We start from the raw sequence: 14,466 nt of genomic DNA on the forward strand, positions 1-14,466 counted from the left end.
TGCTATGCTTTTATGTTTTGTTACTTCCTTTGGGAACTTGCCTCGCACGTTGCCTCTCAGTTTGACAAGTGAGATAAAATTAGGCCCAATAAATAAATAAATAGATATGAAAAATCTACAGTGGTTCAGGCTGAGCTATTTAACTGAGACATCACTGTTAGTCCTAAGAGTACGGTGAATGAGTGTCTGTGAGCTGAGAAAGACCTTAGGACAGACGTGTCTAAAAGAATTAGCTGGATCCATACCTTCTGGTTTAAAGTATGGGCTGAAACATCAGAGTTTGCCTATCTCCAGTTCTTGGCTGCAAAAGTACATCAAAGCATATTGGAAAATAAATGTTTAAAGAAAAAATAATTTAGATGTCCATACATTTGAGATTAAATATATATTGAAAATGCATACTTCAGGAAACATAATTTAGAAATTTCTATATCTAGCTATATAAGTTTACAGCTGTGTAAGTTGTGAGAAAATCTATTCAAAATGGATATTGAAACATATAAAGGAAATATGAAATATATTAATTTAAGTGGATTTTTAAAATGCTTAAAACCACCATGATAATATACAGATGTGTGGACGAACCATGTGGAATCAACAAGCAAGAGCTCAATCCTTCTATAACAAAATATTGCCTTAAAATGGAAGCTTCCAAACCATTGTTCATTTTTGGGCCATTATACAAGTTTTTTGCTCAAAATTGTTTTGTTTGGGTGCTTAGTGTTCTTGCAGGATCTTGACACTACCAGGTTCTTTAAATATACAATTCCTTAAAAGAACTACAAAAGATTCACATGCTATAAAGAGATTGTTCTGTCACAGTGAGAGGGAATAAGCATTTCACAAACAAGCTGCCCTGGAATAATTCCTGACAGCAGTGGGACAGATCTCATATTCTGCTTCCCTATCAAAGCAACATGCTGATTTCTTTCTGCTAACCCAGACTTTGTCAAGTGAGTATTAATGAGTTTAGTTTAATACTGTTTGCCACTATAACTGCATGCAAATGGCCTCTTGAAATTCTTATTCTGTTTCTGGGAAGATAAATTGTTGGGACTATATCACCCAGTTATTTTCAGAAGAACAAATTATCCAACAACTAATCAGAGGTGAGAATCAATAATAGCTGTGACTGTAGCACAGCTTTGTCCTTTTTCCCCAAATGATTTCTTTCTGGTACTGGCATTGCAAGCAGCAGCAACAGCAACTATGCTGGCAGTCAGATTCCCACTTTTTCCACAGGACACTGGGTGATGACCACAGATGGGCACAAATTGGAAAAAAACAGCAATTTGTTGTAATTTGTAATTCATCAAGGTCGATGAATCATGAATGTGCATTTTTCCCAATGCATCGATGAAACAATTTGTTGATTTGTCTTTACTTTAAAATGTTATCAAATGTCTCCCATATACCCAGAGAAATGAAATTCACAGCGAAACTTCTCCTGATTCTTCTCTGCAAGCTGCTTGGTGAGCTTTAGATTTCAGATGTCCAAGTTATACACCAACAAATTGGGTTTCATCAGGAAAGTGCTCCCCAGGCACCTAGAGATAAAAAATTAAACAGAAAGATCACCTGACTCTCCTCTACAGTCCCTCCAAATTTCATGAAGTTTGGGTTTTGGATGTCCAATTTATACACCCACAAAGTGGGTACCCCCCCCAGGAAAGTGACAGAGGCATCTCACATAATTTGCCACCAAGGCACAGAGGTGGATGGCATTGAGGTAGGAAGGCATTGAGGTACTTTATTTCGCTACCAGGCACAGAGGTGTTTGGAAGAGATGTACTTTCATTTGCTAACAGGCACGGAGGAGTTTGGAATGGATGTACTTAGTTTTCCACCAGGTAAAACATTTGTCACTTTGTATTCATCAGGATTTCTGTATTGAATGAATACAAAGTGATGAATTCTTGATGAATCTGCAATTTTCAATGAATATTGCAATTCATTTTTTATTTGCTCCCATCTCTAGTGGTGATGAACATGTAGCCAATAAAATAAAATTAAAAGGTGTACAATTTTGTAATAATTCTGTAATAATTTTTCTATTTCCAGGAGAGTGAGAAAAAGAACACTCAAAATGTTTTTCAGAAAATTACTTTCTGAGAAATTTGGCTTAACACTTGTCACTCTTCAGGATTTAGCAGCTTCTTCAGGATTTCCAAACCATGCGTTTTTCGGAGGGACCATGGTAGATATACTTTATCTTTACTACAGATGCTAATAATATAGTTCTTCTCTCTAAGCATTGTAACTGATATGAGGGGTTGTAGTGTAGCAAGAAAGGTCAGAAGCTTTTACTGTGTCATAATTTGTCCCCTAATTTTATTTCCCCATGAAAGATGCTTCAATTTTCAGGGCCCACTAAAATTTCTTTTGAGCTTACAGGAACACTGAAACCTCCTGAGTAGAAAAAGTCCTGTGGCCCTCCAAAAGGTCCAATTGTGGGCTTATCCACATTAGCCCTTTTGGTAGGCTGGTGAAGTCTAAATAGGGTCACTTGGATGGAAGTGTGATATGCCGTTTGGTGTGATCATTTCTTTGCTTTGCCTGAAGTTCTCCTTCAGAAACTGCCTGCAGCTGAATTTTTTTTTAAAAAAGCTATCTAAGTGATGTAGCACATCAGTGATGATCTAGCACAGTGGACTGCAACTCCCAGAAGCCTTCACCACCAGCTGTGCTGGCTGGGGTTTCTGGGAGTTGCAGTTCAAAACCACCTGAGTAACAAAGGTTAAGGACCACTGGTCTAGCAGACTAAAAAATAATAATTTCACTTCCCTCCTCTGAAGAGCAGAGAAAGTGTTCAATTTGCCAATATCCTGAAGTGGCTCACTTATTAAACCATTTCATGATACCAGTAATTGACAGCAGAAGGAGCCTTGACAGCTTAAGGCTTGCTTTGTTACATTAAATTACAGTGGCATTTTTAAGAAATAATTTTCAGTTTCTGTGTTTCTCAAAAGTAACTGAAATGGATCTTTTTAGTTATGTTTAAACAAACCCATCTGAATGCTGCAAGCCATTGGCACATGGAATCTCTTTCTGTCTACCTTGCCATCAGCTCAACACCTAGAGGAGCAGAACAGAAGACAAAAACATGAGCAGATAGTTCAACCATTCCTTCTCCATTACTGACCAATATATCTAGAAAAGTAATTAGAATGTTATAGTTGAATTGCAAAATGTGTGGATTTATCACTCCTTAAGCTGAAGTCATTATATGATGCAGTTACATCTTTTCTATCAGGGAAAAATAATTAATAACAAGTAACTGCTAATTTGTAATGATTTCCGTAATGTTAGCCATGTTAGTCTGTTGCAGCCAAACCAATGAAAAGTCTTGTGACACACACACAAAAACCCAACAGGTTTTATTTGGCATATTTTTTTTCATAAACTCACCTCTTCAGATGTATCAGATGAAATGGACTTCAGTCCACAAAAGCATATGACAAATGAAGTCCTTAAGATGCCACAAGATTTATGTGCAATGGATTACTTCTTTAAAAAATCCAAAGGGTAGCCATGTGGTCATTATTTTCTACATGCTGTTTCTTTTCTGCTGTTAGCTAACCCTGTCTCAATTCAGCCTTTCTCCTACGTTTTACATATCTCTCTGGAATGCCTCTGGAAACGGATCTTGGCCCCTGTCCAGCACAGGCTGTTTCTGCCGAATCAACTTGTTCAAGGCCAAACCAGACATGATGTTTGCCATGTGGTTTGGCCTCAAGTGGTCGATTTCCATTCAACAAAGAGTCATAGGAGTGGGGAAATAAGGACAACGGACTGAGGATGAGCATCTCAGTTCCTTGCCTGCACAGCAGTTCAAATCTGATTTGCCCACCCCATAGGTCTGCTATTTGCAACGGGAGAGAAGCTCCTAAGAGTATCAATAGCTGCTCTCTACCCCATAGTGAAGTGCTGGCATGCAGGGACACCACCACCCCATTCTATTCTGCTCACTGCTTTGTACTGGCAGTTTCTTAACATAAAAATCAACCACACTTTGTTTTCACCCAAAACAAAAACAAATAAACAAACAAAAAACCCCAAACAAACCAGAGCTTGGAAAAAGGCAGGGCCTATACTGGATCAAGATCAATTTCCAGAGCATTTCCAAAAACAGCACTGAACTTATTAGTCATGCATTCTTATGAGAAACATGTTACTCAGAGATCAGGGGTGACAAATAACAGAATGCATTATTAAAGCATTACTATCATTTTTATCTTTAAGGGGGAAAACCGACTAAAATGGTCAGCTTCTTTGAATCCTCTAACGAAAAGTAATGTTTCTGCAATAACAAATATGACTCATTACAGAAACTCTGCAAATGTTTGCCTTTCCCCCTTAAAATATTTAAAAGTAATGATGTTGGCTCTCATTAATCTGAAAAGTGGCATAGTTAAATTTTAAAATGTTATTACCAAGCAATGTGACTACTTTTAATGTGTTACTTCCAAGCCCTGCAAAGAAATCTAAATCCATCCTTCTGAAAATTCAATTTCTACAGAAGCACAAGGAGCAGGACAACATCTGGGAAGGACCTGGATTTATTTATTTATTTATTATTTTGATTTGTCAACCATTTATGTACAGAAAATAATCTCAGATATTTGTACAGGTTTGGTATTCTGGGAACTTAAAAAGCAGTAAAAAAAATTATTTTAAAAACCATTAATATCCTTCTTCATCTGCTCTGACTTTTCCCATCTTGCATAGTTCTTGGCTCCCATCTCCTCACCCTCTCTTCTTCCATATCTACAAGCCCCTAGGTAGCTACAAAGCCTCCAATGATATCTATCATGGCAGCCCAGGGTAAAACTGGAATAACCACGCAGTGACTAATCACACATGTAATAAGAAGAGACAGATCTTTGTCCGCCAATGAGATTTACAGACCATTCAGCAACTTCTCTCCAGGAATTCTCAGCTCAGAAGACAGAGAAAATAAGACTGAATCTCATCCCTTCAAATTAATTTACATTGGCGAGAACAACAAATCCTGCCTTAGCTATAATTTTGCTTCATGGCAGTCTGCTTCCACCCCCACCTCCCCAAAAATGATAAATGATATGTAGATAGTCAAACAGCAGAGAATAAGAAAGAGGGAGGGAGAGAGAAGTGCTGCTGGGCTGATATATTTGCTTTCTTTGGATTTGTGAAGACATTGTGATACTGTTGGCCTCTCAAGCTTTTGTAGCACCTCAGACTGGAAATCTTGCAGACTGGAAATCTCTCCATTCTCAGAAATAAAAAGAAATACAATCTTAATACATTATGTTATGAACCATTTGTTGCCCTTTAATGATACCCCCAATCTGCATCCTGAAGTAACCACTTCATTCTGCCCAGTGATAGACCAGTCTTAATCATTATTCTGACTTCATTTGACCAGAAAAGCAGGCATAATAATAAGTTCAGGACGGCATTATCACTTGAGCAACACTGCAAATATTCTGACCTTTTCACCTTCCTTTCCCTTTTCATAATCTGATTTGCACTTCTGGGCTTCTTACCTTAATCAGTTAGTTAATTGTTTTCTCCCCACACTATAGGTTTGCTCTGGATGTTCACAGGCATATTGCAGACAATGGTGCCATTAGCTGGCCATTCCTTCTGGGCATGTGAATGAATACCAACACAAACAGGCTTCTGTTTTCCCTGCACTGGCCAGGTTAACCCTGCATGCCACTCACTGGTGCCTTTCACCCAGCACTGAAATACAGCTGCTGCTGCTGCCGCCACTGCCTAAGCATGAGGGACTCTTTTCATTTCAGTCTAGCTGGTCTATAAATACAGTAGTTAGGCTACTATCTGTTTCCTGATACAAACATTCCATTCTTGGATAAAGTGTTATTCTTTTGGACTGTATGGCTGGGAATGCAAATGATAGCCTCGTGGCACAGTGGTTAAAACGCTGTACTGCAGCTAAAACTGTGCTCACGACCTGGGGTTCAAATCCCAGGTAGCCGGCTTAAGGTTGACTCAGCCTTCCATCCTTCCGAGGTCGGTAAAATGAGTACCCAGCTTGCTGGGGGGGCAATGTGTAGCCTGTATAATTAAAAATTGTAAACCGCCCGGAGAGTGCTTGTAGTGCTATGGGGCGGTATATAAGTCCAATAAATAAATAAATAAATAAATAAATAAATAAATAAATAAATAAATAAATAAATAAATAAATAAATAAATAAATAAATAGCAAGAATAGGATTTTTCCGGGTGAGGTTTTTATAGTTGCAGAAACAATGTTTGTTTTCGAAAAAGGAAGCAGAGTCTCTGAGAACAACACCCTTTCATTTGAAACCGTTCTTCTCCAATTTCTGGGGTTTAGGGTCTAATTGAGGAGAGGGGAGGCCTCTCTGCACATGCTCAGATACATTTGTCATTGTTAATAATTTATAGGGAGGTGGGTGGGTCTGAGTCCTGAAGATCGGCCCTCTCTGTGAGGTACTGTGCACATGGTGTGCTGCGGGACTTAAAAATCTGAATTCAGACTTCTCCTCAGTCGTTGGTTGTTGTGGGTTTTTCGGGCTCTTTGGCCATGTTCTGAAGGTTGTTCTTCCTATCGTTTCACCAGTCTCCGTGGCCGGCATCTTCAGAGGACAGCACTCTGTGCTCTGGTGTAGTTGGCTTGGGAGTGCAGTATATATGGCTATGAGATAGGCTTTTGTCTTTTTCTGTAGATGGGTGATTAGTGTGTCTTGTTGTGGGTGTATTGTTGTGCTAAGGAGAAGAGATTATCTCTCACTGTGGTTGATGGGTGTCATTAGTTGGTCTTTTGTGTGTAGTGATCCCCTGTCCTTGTGGCTGGGTAGAGTTTGTTGACCTTTTGCACACTGTATTTTTGAGAGCTGGGAGCCAAGTTTTGTTGAGCTTCACACTTTCCTCTTTTTTGTTGAGACTGGCGAAACGTTAGGAAGAACAACCTTCAGAACACGGCCAAAGAGCCCAAAAAACCCACAACAACCATTAGATCCTGGCCATGAAAGCCTTCACGAATACATTCTCCTCAGTCATTAAGATGATGGTGGTGGGGTTGTCTAGTCATACCCTCCAAGCCTAACCTACCTGTTCTAAGTTAAATGGAGTGTTTACCTTCAGTTGTGGCCAGGGAGGGATAGAGGGAGGGGGGAAGAATGGTGAGTAGTGAGAGGAAACATTGCACTGGTTTTGTGATGAAGGAGGAGCTCAGAAAGTTTACAAGATACCTCTGATACAGAGAAAGAGCAAAAAGTGGACACCAAGGTTTTTATTCAACAAATGTTTCAAACTTCACAAACCAAGCTACACACCAAACTTGAAACTTTAGACTACAGCTCCTATCGGTCCCAGACAGTATGACTGTCAAAGAGTATGGCTATTGTAGTGTAAAGGATGTGGAGGAGTTACACCCATTGTTGTAACTTCATCAGTGTACATTTCAGTAACAAATTGCTTCAGCTGAGAAGTCACCATAGGCAGTTGTTATTACATGCAAGTGTCTTCAAGGAGTTACTGCGAGTGGATTCAAATCCAATGCTTGGGTTTTCCCCAGACCTCTCAGCCACAAATGAGGAAACTTCAGGTTTAATGATCAAATCTTTATTTAACTACAGAGGTAGTTACCCCATTACCACTTCCTCAGGTCCTTCATCATATAACAGTGGTTGTTTCTTAGAAATACTATTAGATATAAAAGTCAATGAGCTAGTAGGGTTTTCTGGGGTACTCCACCAGATCGTTTAGGGCAGTGGTCCCCAACCTTGGGCCTCCAGATGTTCTTGGACTTCAACTCCCAGAAATCCTGGCCAGCAGAGGTGATGGTGAAGGATTCTGGGAGCTGTAGTCCAAGAACATCTGGAGGCCCAAGGTTGGAGACCACTGCTTTAGGGGAGGTGAACACTTATGAGAGTTAGCGATGCTGGGTTCTCTGATAAGCATAATAGATCCATCTGTCCCATGGCTCCCTTTTCTCCTACTCCTTCACTTTCTCTCCACTCTCTAGCTCTCTTCTCCTCCCCAGGGTGTCTTCTTCCTCTGTTAATCCCATCTTTCTCTCCTCTCTCTTTTCCCTAGCTTCCCACTCCAACTTTCTCTTTCGATTTCCTTGGTATATGCCTATTCTTTCTCTTCTCTGCTTCCTTCTTATTCACTCAGAAAGTAACCCATTCCCTGCCCAGGAGTAACCCATTCTATATATTCCCAACCTTCTATTAGGTCAATCTCAAGATCCTCTCTCCCTTTCCTTTCTGATCCTTTCCTTTTTATATCTCTCCCCCGCTCTTCTTCTCCCTTTCCTGGCTTTGTCCTGTCCCTTCTCCCCATCTTTCATTGGGTTTCCCATTGTTTCCTTTTTCCTGCCTTTGTCATTGTTGGCCATTAGTGAGATATTTCCTGGGCTTTCCTCACATTTCTGAGCTATCTGTGTTGGGGGAGAATTCAGCCCCATCATTAATGTCCCAATCTCAATTGGTGAGCTGTAAATTTCATATCCTTTCACGGCCGGGGCATAGGATGGTGGCACACTCATGGGAAGGGCATCTGTCTGACCACTTTTCTCACAATTACACTGGCATAAATGGGTAATAGGATTCTGGCCACTAATTGTCTACTTTTGTTCTAGCGTGAGTAATCACACCAAAGTGCATACAACTGTTATAGATGTACATTCATCCTTTGTGTATATATACACCCTTGAATCCATCCCCTTTTGTTGTGTTTTGCAAAAGAGTAATAATGATAATGGTAATCCTGATGATGAATACAAAAGAAACAAATATTTTGAACTGAGAAGCAGAAGATCTGCTCTAAACTAAAACATGATTGGAGCAGTGAAAGGGGTGAACTCAGGCAGCTTGGTGGGAAAGAAAATAGAGATGCTTGAATGAAGAGAAAGATGCATGGACAATTCAGTGTTTCCGCCAAACACAAATCGGTGTTTGGCTGAAACAGAGCAGGCAGAAAGGATTTTTAGATGTACATAAAGTAGAATGGTAATGGGAGAGGGTGGGGGGAAATGAAAGGGTTAGGTTAGGACAGTAACTGTGAGACGTCACAAGACACACAGAGGAGCAGAAGGCATAATTGAATGATTGGGGAAAGGGGGAAGGGAGACTCGGGAGAGCTTTAAAACACACACACACACAAACCTCTCCAACTCTGTAATAATGATGTTTTTCATTCAGCTCTTTCGGCTCTTTTCTCTGAATAGCTGGAAATGTTCCAGTTGTTATGAAGAGGGATATTACATATCTGCTGCAATCACAAAGACCCTGTTAAGATAAATGTTGGCTGATACAAGCAGTAGCCTTTTTGCAGTCTCTACAAGCTGGGATAACACTCCCATTGTTTGCTTGATTCTTTTGCCTTTTCCCTTGGGGTGGGTGGGGGTGGGGATGAAAGGGGGGGTGAACATTAAAACTACAGTGGCTCTTTCGCCTTAGCAGTGCTCCACTTCCTCCTCTGCTCCCCTGTCTCCCCCCAAAAGGTATCCTGTGAGATTTGTTTATAGCAGCTTCATTGACCTACAGAGGGGGAATTAAAGAAGAAAAAAAGGTGTTCATTTCCAGTGATAAGAAGCTGTGCTTGCAGGGGTCCATACTCTATTGTTCTAAAAAAGAAAAGCAAGGGGTAAAAGGAAAACATCAGTCTACTCAAATATGGTAAAAGCCATTTATGAAGTTAGTGATTCATTCCAAGTGGACCAAAGGACAGCCAGCCCTACCACCAGGCTGAGCCAGACAGACAATTTAGGCAGTCAAATGTGGGTATTGTAACAGGTTAGCAACTAGTAGCTATATGGTTTGTTATCCCTGTGTTTTGATTGCTATGGATAAAGGAGAGGCACTTGTGGGATTTTTTCTGCCTCAACAGCTATGGTAATATCTCTGACCTTGAGTATTATGAGATTTGGCCTAGACAGTTGAGATTGGAGTGGTATTGGCTCCTCTGCCTCAGGCAGCAAAATATCTCGGGCCAGCTCTGGGCAAAAAGGGGTTAATATCATTAGAAATCCCCGATTCTCATGCAGCTCTGCTGCGACAATGCTTGTTCTGTTATTGAGCCAAATTTGATGCGATGTTAAATGTCTCCTTGTATTTAATATGCAGGACTTTTTTTAAAAAAAAATGCAAGTGGCATCAACTGGGGAGGAGATGATAATTAACAGCATCAAAGCAGGCACAGAGGGATAATTTAACTCTTTGTTCCAATGTGTTCACCCTGAGGAAAATCACTCTTCTGAAACATGACGGAGAGAATAATCTCCCACTGGCTCCAATGGAATATATTTCCCCAGTGGAGTCCTAACCTCAGAAGAAGGATTTTCTTCAATCGCAGCAAGCGAGGAAAGGATTAATAAATCCCCCCTCACTGCCTTCTCTGATCCCACCAACAACTCTTGCTATTTATATTTCATAGGAAAGCTTCAAAAAATAAAGAATGAAAAGCCTCACTTAACCATATTTAACTTGGCCCACAATGGAAAGCCAGTCCATACACTGGGAAGTGTGAAGTAGCTGCTTCAGGCAGCGTATGTTAGGTTGTTTGCAGTTAATTATTAGTACTGCTATTACTATGGATAGATCTAATTGATAGTTCTAATAGAGAACATTCAGTGGGCCTACACTCACTCATATGTTTTTATGTTCAGGAAGTGGAGGAGATGCTCTGGGGATTTTGTACCATTGGTTACCAAAAGGGATTAGCTGGTTTTGAATGCTAGATCGACTGAGTGTGGGGAAATTTGTTGCTCTGTCTCAGGCAGCAAATGGGCTCATGTTGGCTACAGAGTACAGGAAACACATCCTCCTTTGGGTTAAATGACAGAAGGTGGTTCCTGGGAACAGACAAAATGTCCTAGTCCTCCAATTGATCGTAGTATTTGCAAATTATTTGAAAAATTTCAAATCATTATTGCTTCCTGGGAAGAATTTCCATGAGCAATAGGTTAGCTCTTATATACAGTATGTTCTTCTAAGCTTCTACCTGGAGAAAGCTTCTTTTCTTTACAACAGTTCTCACGTAGGTAGTTGTATCACACGCGTGTGCTGATGGCACTTCATATGTGTGCCAGACAAAAGTAATTGCACTGCGCAGGCATTATTTCCTGACCTTGTCAAATCCTAGCAAGTATCCTCCTGAGTTTCCACAGTGTAGAAAATCCCACCAGTGTAGTGAGGCAGATTTTCACTGCTTGTGCTTGTATTACTGTTGTGCCAGTGATGACCTCAGTGAAACAAACTCTCCTGCCACTTGTGCAGTCTCACATGTTGGTGCCTGAGGGGGGGGGCTTCTCACTCAGCTGAAACTCAAAAGGATGCTGGCCTTATAGCTGAGCCCTTATATACAGTAGCAAGCATTTGGAATCCATAGCCATAATGCAGAAAGTAAAGCTGAGTTGGAAGAGAGGGTTCTGCCAACAGGATCAGAAAGCTGAGAGAAGGCATAAGATGAATTTGCAATGACTAAAGTTTTCATTTGAAAATTCTTATGGTAAAGCATTTTCACATGCCAAAAATCCAATCTTGTCATGTTTAAAACTTGCTATTGATTTTATTATTAGTTGGAGGGTGATTTAAAAGAAACATGTGGACAGAAAACAAAGCCCTGAGGACATGTTTGCTCTGAGGTAATCCAGCTTACTGTCAGTTAAGTGTAAATAGAAAGTGGTCCCCAGCTATTTGCCTGTTTAGCTCTGTACTTTGTTATTTATTCATTTATTGGCATCATACCTCAGCCATTATCCCAGGGATGGCGCTCCGGGGTGGCTAATCATGTTAAAATCAGAGTTTAGAAAAGTTACATTCCAGGTCTCATATGTTCAGACTATTTTTCAAATTCTGGTTCAAATATTTACATATTTATTCATTTAATTTCTATGCCACCTTTCTCCTATAAAGGGACTCAAGACAGTAATTAAAATATCAATACAGCTAAAAGGACAATAAGTGTACAATTCATAAGATAATATTTAAAAACTTGATCGGGCAAACGCATAAAATAAAATGAATCAGATACAATCAAAACATGAAACATATTAAAAGGACAGATGAGAGCACATTGAGGCTGAAAAAAACCCCAGCAACTTTCCCCATTAAAAGGCCTCCAATCAGCACAACGTGTCTATCTTTTTTTCCTGCAAGTCTTTGTCAATCTAAACTCTAGAGTCCTGGGTAGAGAGAGGTATTGAGCGCTACCAGAAAGCTGCTTCTGTTACCTGGAGGTGCTGAGGGCCAGGTTTAGACTGTTCAGCATGTGAAGCAGAGCTCGGCAACTGAGCTACTTGTGCTTTTATACATTCCTAGACCCCTGCAACCATAATCCTTGCCGTTTCTAACCTTCTCCTGCTTTTTATAAATCCCTTAATACCCTTTCCTCCTTCAAAACTTTTTTTCACCCATGCAAAATATATGTTTTCTGAAACAATGTTATTTTAACTTTTTAAAAACAATATCCTTCCTTCTCTATTTTTACTTTGCTATGTTGGACATGTATAATGCAAGCTTTCATCTAAACCAATACAGATAAGCAGAAGGGAATTTTTTACAACAGTGTAAACCTTTATGAAGGAACATTAGAATATTTTATATAGAATGAGAAGCTGAATTAGGTAAGTCATAACCAGCGTATGTCCCCCGTCCTGCTCAGTATGTTAATCTTCGTTTATTTGGTTTACATCCAGCAACAAAAGTGATGGGAGTCTTGTGACATCCTAAAGATTAAGCAATTTGTTCTGCAGAGCCAGCATAAGTCCATTTTCTGGATAACAACTCTTAGAATCTTCTAGGAGCCATTGTGGGCAGAGCTTGGAAAAGGTTTTATGGCGAGAACTGTAGTCGAAACAGTAACTTTACTAAGCTCTAGTTATGCCATAGATGTTGTGGACTAGAGCTGTTAAACTCTGTTATCGTTAGAGATGGGCCAGAATTTCACATTGTTGATTTTTAAATAAGAGATTTATAAAATTTGCATTTCATACATTCATTGGTAAGCAACTGAAATTTTAAAACTTTGAATCTGGGAGGAAACAAAGCTGTTGGACTCACCCATCTAGACAGAAAGCTTTGAGTGCTTAGCTCTTCAAAGCTGGTGTTTGAGGGGGACTTCTGTCTTGACGCTGTGACAAGACAGCAACAGGAGGACAGAGCTCTGTCCCTGGGATGAATTCCTACCTGTTTGGGACCCCAGGGGGTTGAAACCACCCCAAAGAGGTGGTGAAATGGGGGAGAAGCCTGTTGATCATGGGGGGGGGGGTGGTTACCCGCATTTGATCAGGGAAACTCCTCTATCAATCAGCGGGCGGAAACAATCAGCTGGAAAGCTTGCTTGCAAGTCATCAGCAGCTGGCAACTGAGAAGCAATAAACCAGCTTAATTAACATCATCTGTTATCGTTGGGTGAGAAATATTTTATAACTATATGGCTTTATGACTACCCCTGGATGAAACAATTCCCTTTAACAGAAATAGCATCTCTCAGCCTCAACACTCACAGAGCAGTGGTAGATCTGGAAAGAGGAAGAGAGGCAAAAGACACAAAGAAAATAAACTGGACACTAATTAGACATTTAATTATACTTAAAGGAAGGAAGTTGGGTATTTTTTGGAATTAGAAACTTAAGAAATCTTTCTCTTATTAGCTAACAACCCTGGAGTTGTATGGGTTATGTTTTGACTACAACTATCTACAGCATTGGCAAAAAAAGCCCAGAACTGGAGAGCAACTGACCTTCAGCCTTCAAGCAGGGGAAATCTTCCACATCTGAGACTGGATTTTAAGTTTAACCCTAAAGATGACTAATCTACTTAAATGGACCTATGGAAGAGAGTACTGATGGAATTCGACTGATTACTACTAAGCAACTGGACAATGTTTACTTGGAATACAATTGTTTAGTATCTGGAATATAATGCTACAACAAGAGAATTTTTGGGATGAAATAAAATCCAACCTTCAAGCAATCTTAGAAACACTGAAAGCCCACAATGAAGAGACAAAATTATTCAACCAGCAACTAAAGAAGGACTATAGTCAACAAGAGACAGGGAATAATGAACAAGAAAACGAGAGGGTGGTAGGACATATATGCCAATAAAAGGAGGGGCTGGAGGAAAGTAAAGGAGAACTTTTAGATTATCTAATCTCAGCCATGGAGCTGAGGAGAACTGTAGGTGGGCTAAGGGAAGAGAGAACCAGCAGATTTAATTAGAAATAATCTGGAAGATCTATAGGAGATAGATCATGTTAAAAGAATGATCACAGATGGTACTAGAGACAGCACGGTATGTCCACCTCAACTCCTTAACATCATCAGATCCTTTCATGAGGAAATGAAGGGCACTGTAGTTTTTGATGGCTCAACATCAGATCCCTTTGACATCCAAAGCAGAGTGAAACAGGGCTGTGTCCTCGCGCTAACCCTGTTTGGGATCTTTTTTTCTGTCATGCTGAAGCACGCCTTTGGAATTGCAGCAGAAG

The 14,466-nt window shown here is 40.1% G+C and overlaps 1 protein-coding gene and 1 long non-coding RNA gene across 3 annotated transcripts in view; one reads left to right on the forward strand and one right to left on the reverse strand.

Moving 5' to 3' along the window:
- Positions 1–14,466, forward strand: part of MYH15 (myosin heavy chain 15) — a 305,993-nt gene that overhangs the window by 218,927 nt on the left and 72,600 nt on the right. The gene's annotated exons all lie outside the window — the stretch shown is intronic.
- LOC110085858 (uncharacterized) lies at positions 325–5,674 on the reverse strand. 2 transcript variants are annotated; one of them, XR_002301706.3, is made up of 3 exons: positions 5,526–5,674; positions 3,008–3,075; positions 325–1,547 (listed from the first exon to the last, which is right to left on the reverse strand). It is a non-coding gene; the product is annotated as an uncharacterized LOC110085858 (long non-coding RNA). The 2 variants fall into 2 exon arrangements; XR_013543306.1 differs by lacking the exon at positions 3,008–3,075 and having other exon boundaries at positions 5,526–5,662.

The sequence above is a fragment of the Pogona vitticeps genome, chromosome 3, assembly GCF_051106095.1.
Source record: "Pogona vitticeps strain Pit_001003342236 chromosome 3, PviZW2.1, whole genome shotgun sequence".
NCBI classification, from domain to species: Eukaryota; Metazoa; Chordata; class Lepidosauria; order Squamata; family Agamidae; genus Pogona; species Pogona vitticeps.